The sequence below is a fragment of the Nicotiana tabacum genome, chromosome 12 (assembly GCF_000715075.1).
Source record: "Nicotiana tabacum cultivar K326 chromosome 12, ASM71507v2, whole genome shotgun sequence".
Taxonomy (NCBI): domain Eukaryota; kingdom Viridiplantae; phylum Streptophyta; class Magnoliopsida; order Solanales; family Solanaceae; genus Nicotiana; species Nicotiana tabacum.
The window spans coordinates 36,597,381-36,611,744 of NC_134091.1; the positions used below are offsets into that span (position 1 = coordinate 36,597,381).

At 35.6% G+C, this 14,364-nt stretch overlaps 1 pseudogene; it reads right to left on the reverse strand.

Annotated features, from left to right (window-relative positions):
- Positions 1 to 2,202: 2,202 nt before the first annotated feature.
- LOC107761913 (sugar transport protein 5-like) overlaps positions 2,203 to 14,364 on the reverse strand; it is a 30,924-nt pseudogene continuing 18,762 nt past the window's right edge.

The following is a 14,364-nucleotide window of genomic DNA, read 5'->3' on the forward strand; positions in this document are numbered from 1 at the left end:
TTTCTATCAAACACGTAAAGTGCAAATAAGATGATGTAGTTCTAACAAATAAGAGAAATACGCTAGGGTTGCTTCCCCTTCGTATAGGCTATGCTTTTGGGTATATAAATGTTAAATTCTAGTTAATTAAGCATGTCTTATGGCCTCAATTTCTATTCTACCAACTTAATGTCTTCCAACACTAAAGAGGTTTTTACCCCAAATCACTCTTCCAAGTCAACTAAGGCTCAATGATGAACAATTGATTAGCCCAAGTGAAAATCACATTATTCCTAGTTACATTCATTAATCAAGTGATTAACCTACCTAATTCCTTTCTAATAACCTTATACCTAAGCTAAGTTCCACTTTTCCAAGTTAGAACAAGCAAAATAGGCATGGATTTAGTGTTTGTAACCACAAAATCAATCAATAATGCATGGAGTAATTAGAGATGGAGTAATTAGAGAACACAAAGCTTAATCAAATATAGACATAATATTAATAACCCAAAAACATAACCACACTTAAGGTTCACAATCCTAGCTTAATAAACTTAGCTAGACCTATTAAGAAAGAAAATACAAAAAGAGATGAAAATCTAAGCATAATAGCTAAAGAGGAAAGAAAGATTGTGTAGAACAATGGTGATGACTAAAAATCCTTTTGCCTCAATTTTTCTCCAATTTTAGCTCTAAAGTGATGACTTCTTGCCCATTTTTTATATTCTCCAATTCCAAAGTTCTCACAAAATTTCAAAACTTGAAAATACACCTTTCAAAGCACAATTATTCAATTTATTCCAACAAATGGGGCATTAAACTCTATCAAAGCATAAGAACAATTAGCTAAAAAGCTAACGAATCAATGTCACTGGAAAGTTCTACGGTGATTTCTAAAACAATTGCCAAAGACCATCAACACCAAAAAGCAGCATCAATTTGATAGGCTATCATCTAACAGCAACAAAAGATCTACATAGATCAGCTAGACATGTTGCCATGTGTGTTACCACTTAGAAAGGACTCCTCAAATTTGATGGAACTGAGTTCCGCAAAATATTCACTGTTGGATGATTAGTTACTACTAACATTACTGGTATGGTCTTATTGTTCTGAAATATTGATGCTTTTTTGTGTGTGCGCGTGACACAGACTTTGAGCAGGGATGATGAACATATTAACCCTTTATATATTTTCTTCATTCTCGACAACATATTATTTATAGCTCTTTTAAAATGCCATTGTTGATGTTATAACACGAAAACCTAGCTATTGTATAGGGTATAGTCAGGACAGATCAGATGTGATGTGTAAAAGGATGCTTGCGAAGGAGTCTCAAATGACATGCCCATATGCCCCTCAACAAAATCATATACACCCATCTTTCTTTATGTGCTGCGGAACCAAGTGTAATTCCACTCTGAATTTTAGTTCCCCTTCACAAGCAACCTTTTTCACGTTGTTGAAAAGCATATAGACGATTGAATTTTGGTAAAATCTGGAATTCCCTTGATTTAGTAAACTATCGGCAGAGAGAAAAGGGTCAAAACTGCCCAAAAGACAACACAATATTTACCATAAAATTGCCACCCGACGATATTGATTAGAACATGAATATGCCCTTGCACTGTAACATAAGTATTCATGGTTATAACATGACAACAAGGTAGGAATAATACATTTTCCCTCTACAGAGCTATACAATCCGGTATAGAATTTTGGTACTATAAATTACCAAGATTTTGGTGTAAGCTTTATACCAATTTTAGTTAAGCTAATACCAAGAGAAGGCCCATATGAGGAAATATAGACACTAGTAGAATCAGGTGAAACAAACTGGATAAAATCAAAACAGCAAAAGGGTTCAGTATTCCCTCTTTCGTTTCTTGGAAATGACCATCGGAAAAAATAAATTACAAATCTTCGATGCCTTTAAATACTTCTGCACAAAGTATGTTCTTGCACTTTGTATGTATATGACCTAAATGCATATCGAGTAACATCAATGGAATACTACTTTCCTTATAGATACATTTATTATCAAGGGATGATCGTGAGCATTTTAAAATGTGGGTACACCGGTGATAAAAAGAAATTTAAGTGAATTATACTTAGCAAACTCTAACTTAAAATTCTGAATTAGTCTTATTGCAAATATAAAGTTTTATCTGTTAGAGAAAAAATACTTTTACTTAATTATGTGTTTATCATTGACCCACTTATGATAAATCTTTCTAGATCACAGGAACATCTAACAGTATAAAACTTTTGTATAATCCATTCAACTTCTTTGCTCGCTCTGTTGCGGCACTAGCTCAGATCTTTAACATATCTACCCCAAAACCAGTGCCGCTCCCACAGTTGATGCATGGAATTCAAAGCAACACCTTTAGTCTCTGGCATAAACATCACAGCAAAAATGGTCATAACAGCAATCCAACCAGCAAAGAAAAAGAAAGCCCCATACTAGAAGTGACAAAGCATGGCCAAGAATGTCTGAGACAACACAAAAGTGGTGGCAAAGTTCACGGCCACACTAATGCTCTGTCCCATTGATCGAATGTTCATCGGAAATATTTCGCTTGGAATGAGCCAACTTAGAGGACCCCATGACCAACCAAAACCAGCAGCATAGATGCACATCAGGTTTTGCTAGAGATTGTTTTGCCTGCTCCAATTTTCCACGCTCAACTAGGCTGCTAGGTGTGTCTGAAATGAGAAGTGCACCTGCACCCTAAAGTGTGACTTTGTGCCAATAAACTGTAATAAATAGAAGAATTAACTCAAATAGCCACTCACACAACCAATTAAACTAAAGATAGCCAGTGGAGGTATAATATATGCATAGTTCATGTATTGTATGTGTATAATCGTGTATAACTAATGTATAATCTATGTATATGACTAAAAAAAAGTAAACAGTGAACCGGCTATTTGTGTAAAGATCCCTTGTTTTTTATGAAGTATCATGGTTCAAATCTCAGGAGAGATAAACAAACGCTAAGTGTATGATATAACACGGTTCCTGTACTAACGAGAAATAACATATAGGCAGTGAACTAACTAATCGAGGTGCGTACAAGCCGATCTAGATGCCACTATTATATGTAAAGGAGAAAATGAACAAAAATAAATGAGAAGTGCACCTGTGGTCATTGTCGCGGCTGGAACTATGGCCAGGCCGAGGGAGAGGCGCCATCCCCAGCTGAGCTTAGAGGTGACATAGTTTATGCAACTTGCAATAACAATGCCAAGGCCTATGAAAAATTGGAAGCCTGTGCTGAATGCACCTAGCCATTTTGAAGGTGCCATTTCTGAGAGATATACAGGAGTAGCCTTCAAAGGTATACATAATTAAAGAGAAAGTTAAATTACTACATAAGTCTTGATTTTAGTTCACGGAAAGACAGGATTGTGTCTAGAAAGAGTAGGCTGGGGAAGAGGCCTAAAACGCATACTCTTCTCACCCCAGTTTGTTTAACAAGTATTAATTTTCCAAATTACATAAACTCTGTCACTCGTTACCTGGTTAGTAAAGCCAACACCAAAGCCTAGTAAAATGCAGCCCAAAATGAGCATAGAAATATTTTGAGCAGCACCATTCATAGCAGCACCAGCAAAGAAAGTGCATCCTCCTACTACCATTATGTTTCTTCGTCCTATGGCTTCCGTGAGGCGACCAGCTACTAGAGACGCAACCAAGCCAGCAATGTAGAGTCATGAAGTAAATGCTGTTAAAACCTTGCTGTCGTACACACAATACACGTTTGTTTCAGCACCAGCAGATGCTGCTTTCTTCAAAATTGATGGGAAGAATTTTTCAAGGAATGGCCTCATTGTTGTCACTCCTCCTGTTGTACAAATTAAAGTGATTAGACGAAATAACATACACATCATAGAAATAACGAGTCCGTATAGGAAATTATGTAACAAATGCGGCTACGGTGGAAGACACATTTGGAGAGTTGGCAAATTACCTTTGGGACCCCGGAAAGATGCTTATATATAGAAGAGAAACATAATCTATTAGGGATCATGCTATGTAATATGGCCAAATTTTCATGATATTTGCTATGACATAATATCCATTATAACTAATTTGTGGATCATGACATTTGCCATGACATAATATCCATTATTAGGCCAAGGATTTCTTGCTATAAATAGAGAAGTTTCTCCTTATTTGTAAACACACCAATTCAAGAGCTTTTCACTCTTGTCTTTCTTTCTCCTCCTTTATTTCATTATAGAGCATTTTGTAAGAGAGTAGTGTTGGAAAACACTTGTGTGAACCCTTTCTTTGGAGTGATATTGTGAGGTTATTATCTTGGGGTATTTGGGATTAATTAGAGTATTTACTCTAATTTTGTACTCTCTTTTGTACTCTTGTTGGTATAGTGAAATTGTTCATCTCTGCTTGTGGACGTAGGTCACCTTGACCGAACCACGTTAAATTTGTGTCTTCTTTATATTCTTTAATTGTCGTTATTATCAACTTTCATTGTCTTTGTTATTGTCATTATACCCTTGTTTGGCTAAATTTCGTACTACCCGGGTTCCCGATCCTAACAAATTGGTATCAGAGCCAGATCTAATCGGGTTAGTTTAAAAGGCCAAAATGACTCTAACAAAGTCTTATGTTAAGAAATTTGACCGAAGTGCAAACTTCGGAATGTGGTAATTAAAGATGGAAGCTATCCTAATTCAGGATGGCTTAGATTTGGCACTGCAAGGAAAGGAGAAGATGCCGGATAAAAAGACAGACGAAGAGTTTGTCGTCATAGACAAAAAGGCAAAAGCAGGTATTATTTTAAATCTTTCAAATAAGTTTTTGCGTGAAGTTGCAGCAGAAAGCTCAGCCAAAGGCATATGGGAAAAGCTTAAAACCCTATATATGAAAAGAACAGTAGAAAACAGGCATTACCTAAAGCAAAAACTCTACACTTTTCGTATGGCTGAAGGTACCTCTATACTTACACATCTTGATACTTTTGATTCTCTTCTTATGGATTTAAGTAACATAGATGCTGAAATCAAAGATGAGGATCAAGCTGTGTTATTGCTTGTTTCCTTACCCCAGTCGTTTAAACATATAAGAGATACTATGCTTTATGGAAAGGATAATATCTCTTATAAAGATATCAAATCTATTTTGAAATCAAAAGAACAAATAGATAGAGATATTACTGGAAAAACTAGTGGGAACCAAGGGGAAGACATATTAATAAGAGGTAGATCCAATAAGAAAGATTCAAGTAGTGAGAAACCTAAATCAAGGTCAAAATCCAGATACAAAATGTCATGTGCAAATATTATCACAAGAAAGGTCATATTATTTCTGAATGCTTTAAATTGAAAAACAAAGAAAAGCATAGAGAAAAGAAAAATGAGCACAAAAATGCTGACACTGCCGAAGCAAGTGTAGCTGCTGATGAGATTGAGGGAACGATTTTTTTAGCAACTAATAATAATTTCAAATCTAACAATGAATGGATTTTAGATTAGGGTAGTTCTTATCATATGTGTCCAAGTCGAAATTTATTTACCACATATGAATCTATTGGAGGTGGAGTTGTCTTGATGGGCAACAATGCTGCCTGCAAAGTTATTAAAAAATGTACAGTCCAAATCAAAATGCACGATGGTGTGGTGAGAACTCTCACCGATGTTAGACATGTTCCTAACTTGAAGAAAAATCTCATCTCTTTGGGCACTCTAGAATCTCTTGGGTGCAAGTACACAGGTGAAGGTGGAGTTCTGAAAATTTCTCATGGTGCTCTTGTGATCATGAAAGCACGCAGATCTGGTACGTTGTATACTCTTTTGGGATCTACTGTTACAGGTGCTGCTGCAGTTTCAATATCAGAAAAATCAGATTCTGACATCACCAAATTGTGGCATATGCGATTGGGGCATATGAGTGAAAAAGGTCTTTCCATCCTCAGCAAAAGAGGTCTCTTATGTGGTCAAAGTACCGAAAATATGGAGTTCTATGAACATTGTATGTTTGGGAAGCAGAAAAGAGTCAGCTTCAAATCTCCAGCGATTCATAGAACAAACGGTACTTTGGATTACATTCATTCATATCTTTGGGGTCCTTCACGTACCCCATCAAAATGTGGTGCCAGGTATATGTTAACTTTCATTGATGATTATTCAAGGAAAGTTTGGGTTTATTTCCTGAAAAATAAAAGTGATGTTTTCTTAAATTTCAAACAATGGAAAGTTTTGATTGAGAAGCAAATAGGAAAACATGTTAAACGGCTTAGAACAGATAATGGCTTGAAATTTTGTAATGATGAATTCAACGAATTTTGCAAGAATGAAGGAATTGCTCGACATCGTACTGTGAGAATGACACCTCAGCAAAATGGTGTGGCAGAAAGGATGAATAGAACTCTTTTGGAAAGGGCTCGTTGCATGATTTCAAATGTTGGGTTGACAAACGCCTTTTGGGCAGAAGCTATCTCTATAGCTTGTTATATTGTCAATCGAGCTCCTTCTGCACCTTTGAACTTTAAGACTCCAGAGGAAATGTGGTCTGATACTCATGCTAATTATTCTGATTTAAAGATATTTGGTTGCCCTGCATACATGCATGTAAATGATAGAAAACTAGAGCCAAGGGCTAAAAAGTGCATTTTCCTTGGGTATGCATCTGAGGTGAAAGGATACCGACTATGGTATCCTGATCCCATGGCACCAAAATTTATAATTAGCAGAGATGTAACCTTTAATGAATCCTCTATGTTACATTCTAGAAAAGAGTCTTCTAGTTCTTGTGATACAGATAAAGGAAAGAGTACACCGAACCAGGTGGATATTGAGATTGGCATTCCTTCTGAGCCAAGCTCATCAACTTTGGAGCAAAATACAGTTGAAACTCCTGAAGTTGAGACAGAAGCTGAAATTCCTGAAGTTGAGACTCCTGAAGTTGAACGAGAAGAAGAGGAGTATTCTATAGCCAAACATAGACCAAGAAGAGAAGGTAAATAACCATTAAGGTTTGGAGATTATGTTGCATTTGATTTTTCAGTTGCATAGGAAACTGAAGAAATTGGAGAACCATCAAAATATTCAGAAGCAGTTTCTGGTGCTGACTCAACCAAGTGGCTGATTGCAATGAATAAAGAAATTGAGTCTCTCCACAAGAATGGTACTTGGTCTCTTATGAAGCCACCATCAGGAAAAAGAATTATTGGTTGCAAATGGGTCTTCAAGTAAAAGTATGGCATTTCAGGGGTTGAAGATGCAAGGTATAAGGCACGATTAGTTGCAAAGGGCTCTAATCAGGTACAAGGAGTTGTTTTTAATGATATTTTCTCACATATTATTAAACATAGCTCTATTCGTGTCTTGCTTGCCTTCGTTGCCATGTATGATCTGGAATTAGAACAACTTGATGTTAAGACAACTTTCTTACATGGCAAACTTGAGGAACAAATATACATGCATCAACCTAAAGGATTTGAAATTGAAGGAAAAGAAGATCATGTTTGCTTGTTGAAGAAATTCTTGTACATATTAAAGCAATCTCCAAGACAATGGTATAAAAGGTTTGATTCCTTTATGTTGGGTCATAGTTATTCTAGGAGCATGTATGATAGTTATGTTTACTTACGGAAGTTAAATGATGGTTCATTTGTGTACCTATTATTATATGTTGATGACATGCTCATTACTGCTAAGGATTTAACATAAATTCACAATTTGAAAAGTCTGTTATAAAGTAAATTTGAGATGAAAGATTTGGGAGCAACGAAGAAAATTCTTGGCATGGATATCAAAAGAGATCGAAAAGCCAACAAGCTATTTTTGACCCAGAAGAAGTACTTGGAGAAAATTTTGGAGAGGTTTGGCATGAAAGATGCTAAACCAGTTAGTACCCCTCTTGCTGCTCATTTTAAGTTATCAGCTGCTCAGTCCCCGCAGTCAGAGGAAGAAGAGAGGTACATGGCACAGGTTCCTTATTCCAGTGTCGTCGGCAGTATTATGTATGCAATGGTTTGTACACGTCCAGACATTTCACAAGTAGTGAGCATGGTAAGTTGGTATATGGCTTGCCCTGGTAAAGCACATTGGTATGCTATGAAATGGATTCTCAGATATTTGTGAAGAACTTCAAACACATGTTTGGAGTTTGGGAAAAATACTAACACTTTGGTTGGTTTTGTAGACTCAGATTATGCAGGTGATCTTGACAAAAGAAGATCACTGACAGGCTATGTATTTTGCATCGGTGGTTGCACTATTAGTTGGAAAGCTACATTATAACATGCAGTAGATTTATCTACTACCGAAGCAGAATATATGGCAGTGACCGAGGCGATCAAAGAAGCTTTATGGTTGAAGGGTCTATTTGCAGAACTTAGTTTACACCAAGGTGGTATTACCATTTTCTGTGATAGTCAAAGTGACATTCATTTGACTAAAGATCAAATGTATCATCAGAGGACGAAGCACATTGATATAAAGTATCATTTCATCCGAGAACCAATTGCTGAAAGAAAAGTCTCTGTTAAGAAGATCAACACTAGAGACAATCTTGCTGACATGTTCACAAAACCTCTTCCAGTGTCCAAGTTCAAGCTTTGCCTGAACTTGATTGGCATTTATGAAGAATGGTTTTGCCCATTGGGGTTTTTGCGGAGAAGGTGGAGAAAATTTACTGTATATAAGCCGAAATTAGGCCAAGGTGGAGATTTGGAATATGGCCAAATTTTCATGACATTTTCCATGACATAATATCCATTATAACAAATTTGTGGTTCATGACATTTGCCATGACATAATATCCATTATAACAAATTTGTGGATCATGACATTTGCCATGACATAATATCCATTATTAGGCCAAGAATTTCTTGCTATAAATAGAGGAGTTTCTCCTAATTTGTAAACACATCAATTCAAGAGCTTTTCACTCTTATCTTTCTTTCTCCTCCTTTATTTTATTATAGAGTATTTTGTAAGAGAGTAAGTGTTGGAAAATACTTGTGTGAACCCTTTCTTTGAAGTGATCTTGTGAGGTTATTCTCATGGGGTATTTGGGATTAATTAGAGTATTTACTCTAATTTTGTACTCTTGTTGGTATAGTGAAATTTCTCATCTCCGCTTGTGGACGTAGGTCACCTTGACCGAACCACGTTAAATTTGTGTCTTCTTTATATTCTTTAATTGCCGTTATTATTAACTTCGATTGTCTTTGTTATTGTCATTATACCGTTATTTGGTTAAATTCCGCACTACCCGGATTCCCGATCTTAACATGCTATAAAGTCGTCTCTTTATATTCTTAGTTGGTTAGATTAACTCTGGAACCTCCCTCCCTTCTTCCTTTTCTGTTTCTTCTTTCCTTGGAAGTTGGAAGATTTGGTTATTAAATTGGAGTAATTGTAATAGTTTGAAGATGAACTCTTATATTAATGTACATGATTTCAATTCTCCCTAACAATACAATTCCTCCTCATTACAAATTATCAGTTTTTCTTTTTGTTCTCTCATATCTTCATTTGATTTATACACCAGTCTGATACAAAAGAATGATACAATGTCCAGATTGTTTTTTCTATAATTTCGAGGAAAGTTGTTTATCGGAAATGAAAAATGTATCTTCTCTTTCCTTGAATATGGATAACTTATAGTTACTTTTTGGATGACTCCATAGTCAGAGGCGAAATCAGAATTAAAATTCGGTTCATCTTTTAAGGTTTTTAATATTGAACCCTTGGATTTTTAAAGTTACAAGTTCATATCTAATAAGTTTGTAATTTTAATGAATTTTTACATAGAGTAAAACTTTTACTCATGTCCAAAGTTATGAGTGCAATTGAACCCGTTATTAATACACTACATACACCCATGTTCATAGTGTTACACTATCACCGCATAAAAGTTAAGGATGTATGAGTTTAACTTCTATACACAAATAGTACACTATCATATCATCTAAAAGATAATTATAGGTACCTAACCATTAAAAGTGAAATTAATAAGCCAAAAAATAATAGTGTAAATTTTTATACTCTGTATACACAAGTTAAGTCAAATGATATAATTAAATAACTCTCCTTCATAGGGACTTTTTCATAGAAAACACTGTTGATCATGAGCTACCCCTAACACAAAAATTGGAGTGGAATAAAAAAATGAAAAAGTAAACACTTACCTGAAATTCCAGTGTCAAATCCAAATAGATGCGGATCCAGGATTTAAATCATATGGGTTCAATTTTAAGATTTTTAACATTGAACTCATTATATTTTTAAAGTTATGGGTTCATATCTACTATTTTTGCAATTGTAACTTGTATTTATTTAGTACGCAGCAGTACTGCAAGAGAAGGGTAGGTAAGAGAAGTAAAGGCCGAATAACAGAAGAAGATGCACAAGCGGAAAAAGATCAGAAGTGCTTGTTGTGAAACTAGATGTCTATTTTCTTGGTGTCATTTTTCTAAGTTGGCTATTTAGTTTTACTCTATTCTGAATTTGGAGATGTCCACTTACACAGAAAAATGATAGTGGGACGAATTTATCTTTATAAACAATAGTGACTCTGTCACTTGGCTCGAAGCAATTATGTAACGACCCAAAATTCAACTAGCCGTGATGGCACCTAATCTCACCCGCTAGCAGAGGCGGACCTACGTTACATGTAGAGGGGTCACGGGACCCCGTTAGTCTCGAAAAAAATCTTGTAAATATACGTTATATATATCTGTACATATATATATAGGACCCCTTAAATATTTTAATTGTGCCCCCAGACACTAAAAGGTGGACGGAAGAAGTGGATATATTGGGCGCTTCAATTCCCTTGTTTGCTGGATGATCCGGCTTAGAATCCCATATTTAGTTTTTTTAGTTAATTGAATACAACATACTTTCATACTTAATAACATATTATTTTATTTTTTTCTTTAGTCTTTTTTTTTTTTTTGAATTCAATTATAGTTTAGTTCTAACTTCTAATACATAATAGTCAACTTAATTTTAAAAAAAAAGTTTAAATTTATCCCTTAAAATTAAAAGCTTTAAATTGCAACTTATCACTCCAGAAATAGAAAAATACAAATACTTATGCCTCAACCTTCTTCATCAATCACTTTGACTCTGACTCGGCAGTGGAAACTAAGAGTTTAAGACTTTTCTTTGGTTTTGTTTTTTACTATTAACATACCCTTAATCTTGATTTCTTTAAAGTTTGAATGCCCTTTTGATCACTGGTCCTTCATTTTATTTAAAAAAAAACTAGAAATTTTAAAATGCGAAACATGCTTAATCAAACATTTTTCCTTCCCATAGCATCCATTTTGCGATGAAATCTCTCTTTTTTCGATGCTTTCTTTTCTTTAGAACTTCTTTTGTTTATATGTGGATGATAAGTCATTATAATCATTAAGTTTTCAAAGAGTTGCGCGCCGAATTTTATCGCTAGTGATTAGCACACAATGGTGCCCCCGTCGTGCTCAAATATTGGGTTCGCCTCTGCCCGCTAGGTAAGTCAAATAACAACAATCCAATTCAATTAATATTTAACTGACTCTAATACACTCCCAAAGACTGGTAGTACAAATCATGAGTTTCTAATATTAGAATTTACAAATGTGATGTGAAATACAAATACGTCATTTGTTTGAAATATACATGAACAGATTAAAAATTCTAAAGCTACCGTGTGCAAGAGGTAGCAATGACTGGAATGCAGGTACATCTTCAGATCCAACTCCCGTCGTACACAACTACATCAACATCAGAAATATGCACGCAAGGTGCAGAAGTATAGTAGAAGTACAACCGACCCCGTGTACACAATAAGTAACAAACTTAACCTTAGGTTAAAAGTAGTGACGAGTTGGGACAAGGGTTAGAGTCCAACTCTAATAACTAATAACATCTCAATAATAATACAATTTAAAGCAACACAAGTAGTAACTCAATAATAAAATGACCAGCTCGTAAAAAATTATAAACATTTTCTTTTCAATATAGCAGTAAAACTCAAATATTTTTGCCGAAAGTCACTGAAAATATGAGTAAGTCAAAAATATGTGATTTTTCTCAAAAACTTTAACGACAGATAAGAAATCTCATTATCAGATGGCATGATGAAAAATGCTTCTTTATGCCTACATGTCAAGTATGCATGTCTAATGCAATGCAACGCAGTGATGAACTCGTCTACTCACACTCTCAGTTGAACCCGTATATAGTATACTACATCCGCCTGAATCCAAATATGAGGCCACCTGATGCAGCAACAATGCTAGTGATGACAATGACGAATGTTATCTTCCCGTTAAAGTGGTTATCACTACCTTGTCCCTCAGCAGCCATGCCCCCAATTGCCTTTTTTTCTTCTCGGCTACTTGAAGAGATCGAAAACAAAGGTTTACAGAGTTTAATTATATTTCCTATAGTCTACAGAGCGAGTAGCTTCACATATATACGAACACAAAGTTATACACTAAAGTAAGAAGTTGCTAATTGATGGCATATAGAAACAGAACATGTGCCACCTAGGTCAATAAATTAATGAACTAGTTAGAAGTATCTTGACATTTTAAACATTGTTAAAAATGGAAGTGATGAAGGAATTTCTGATGACTTTTAGCTCTGTGCAACTTCCTCTTCTGTTCATTTCCTCCCCCTTCTATATACTATAGCTTGTATTTATTTAGTACGCAGCAGTTTTGCAAGAGAAGGGTAGGTAAGAGAAGTAAAGGCTGAATAACAGAAGAAGATGCACAAGCGAAAAAAGATCAGAAGTGCTTGTTGTGAAACTAGATGTCTACTTTCTTGGTGTCATTTTTCTAAGTTGGCTATTTAGTTTTACTCTATTCTGAATTTGGAGATGTCCACTTACACAGAAAAATGATAGTGGGACGAATTTATCTTTATAAACATTAGTGACTCTGTCACTTGGCTCGAAACAATTATATAATGACCCAAAATCCAACTAGTCGTTATGACACCTAACCTCGCCCGCTAGGTAAGCCAAATAATAACAATCCAATTCAATTAATATTTAACTGACTCTAATACACTCTCAAAGATTTATAGTACAAATAATGAGTTTCTAAGATTAGAATTTACAAAGGTGGTGTGAAATACAAATACGTCATTTGTTTGAAATATACATGAACAGATTAAAAATTCTAAAGCTACCGTGTGCAAGAGGCAGCAATGACTGGAACGCAGGTACATCTTCAGATCCATCTCTCACCGTACTGTGGCGACCCGGCCTGTCGTTTTGAATATTATAACCCCGTTCCCACATTTACTGCTCAATTTATGTCTTGCAATTGATTTATGACTTGTTGGGTTAGTTGGTTCGGGTCCGGAAGAAACTCGAAGTGAAATGAACACTTAGTCTCTTAGTTAGAAAGCTAAGTTAGAAAAAGTCAACCATAAGTTGACTTATGAGTAAACAAATTCGGATTTGAATTTTTATGATTTCAATAGATCCGTATTAAAATTTTGGAGCCATAGCAAAAAGAATCGTCGAATTCGGACATCGTATGAGAGAGTTATGCCTATTTCTGTATCGGAGGAGATTTTCCGTCGCCGCGAGTGCCCAGGGTAGCGTGGGGCGCTAGCCCTGGCGCTGAGAATTTTTTGGGTCCTGGAAACTGCGCCACAAGCAGCGCCCCACGCTACCTGTGATGCTCAAAACACCAGAGGCTCTATAAACGGGTTTTTTGACCATTTTTGACAAAAATAGAGTTGGGGAGCTCGGTTTGGGCGATTTTCACGGGTAAACATTAAGGTAAGTGTTCCTTATCCTATATTGATTATATTTCATGATCCAATACTCATTTACATCATGAATCCGTGAATTTATGGAAGCAAAATCAGATTTTTGTAAAATCTTCCAAAAATATAAAATGAAGATTTGAAGGTCAATCTGATATCGGAATTTGATAAAATTGGTATGGGTGGACTTGTAATTGAATGGGTTATCGAATTTTGTGTGTTTTGTCAGATTCCGAGACATGAGTCCCACGGGTGATTTTTGAGTTAAATTTCGGATTTTGTTGGAAAAATTTGTATTCTCATATGGAATTAATTCCTACGATTCGTGTTGAGTATATTGAATTAATTGTGAATAGATTTGGAACTTTTGGAGACCGTGTCCAGAGACGAGGGCATCTCGGAGTAGGATTTTACGCTGTTTAGGTAAGTAACAGTTTTAACTCTGGCTTTGAGGATATAAACCTAGAGATTTGACATCACGTGATTGTTTGAAAGTGATACCCACGCTAGGTGACGAGCATGTAAGTGTGCACCATGAGGGATTGAGACTTGGTCTATCCTGTGAGGTTGTGAGGCCTAATGGCTATTATCTGTGGTTATGTATTTATTTGTTGTTGAACTTGTTTGC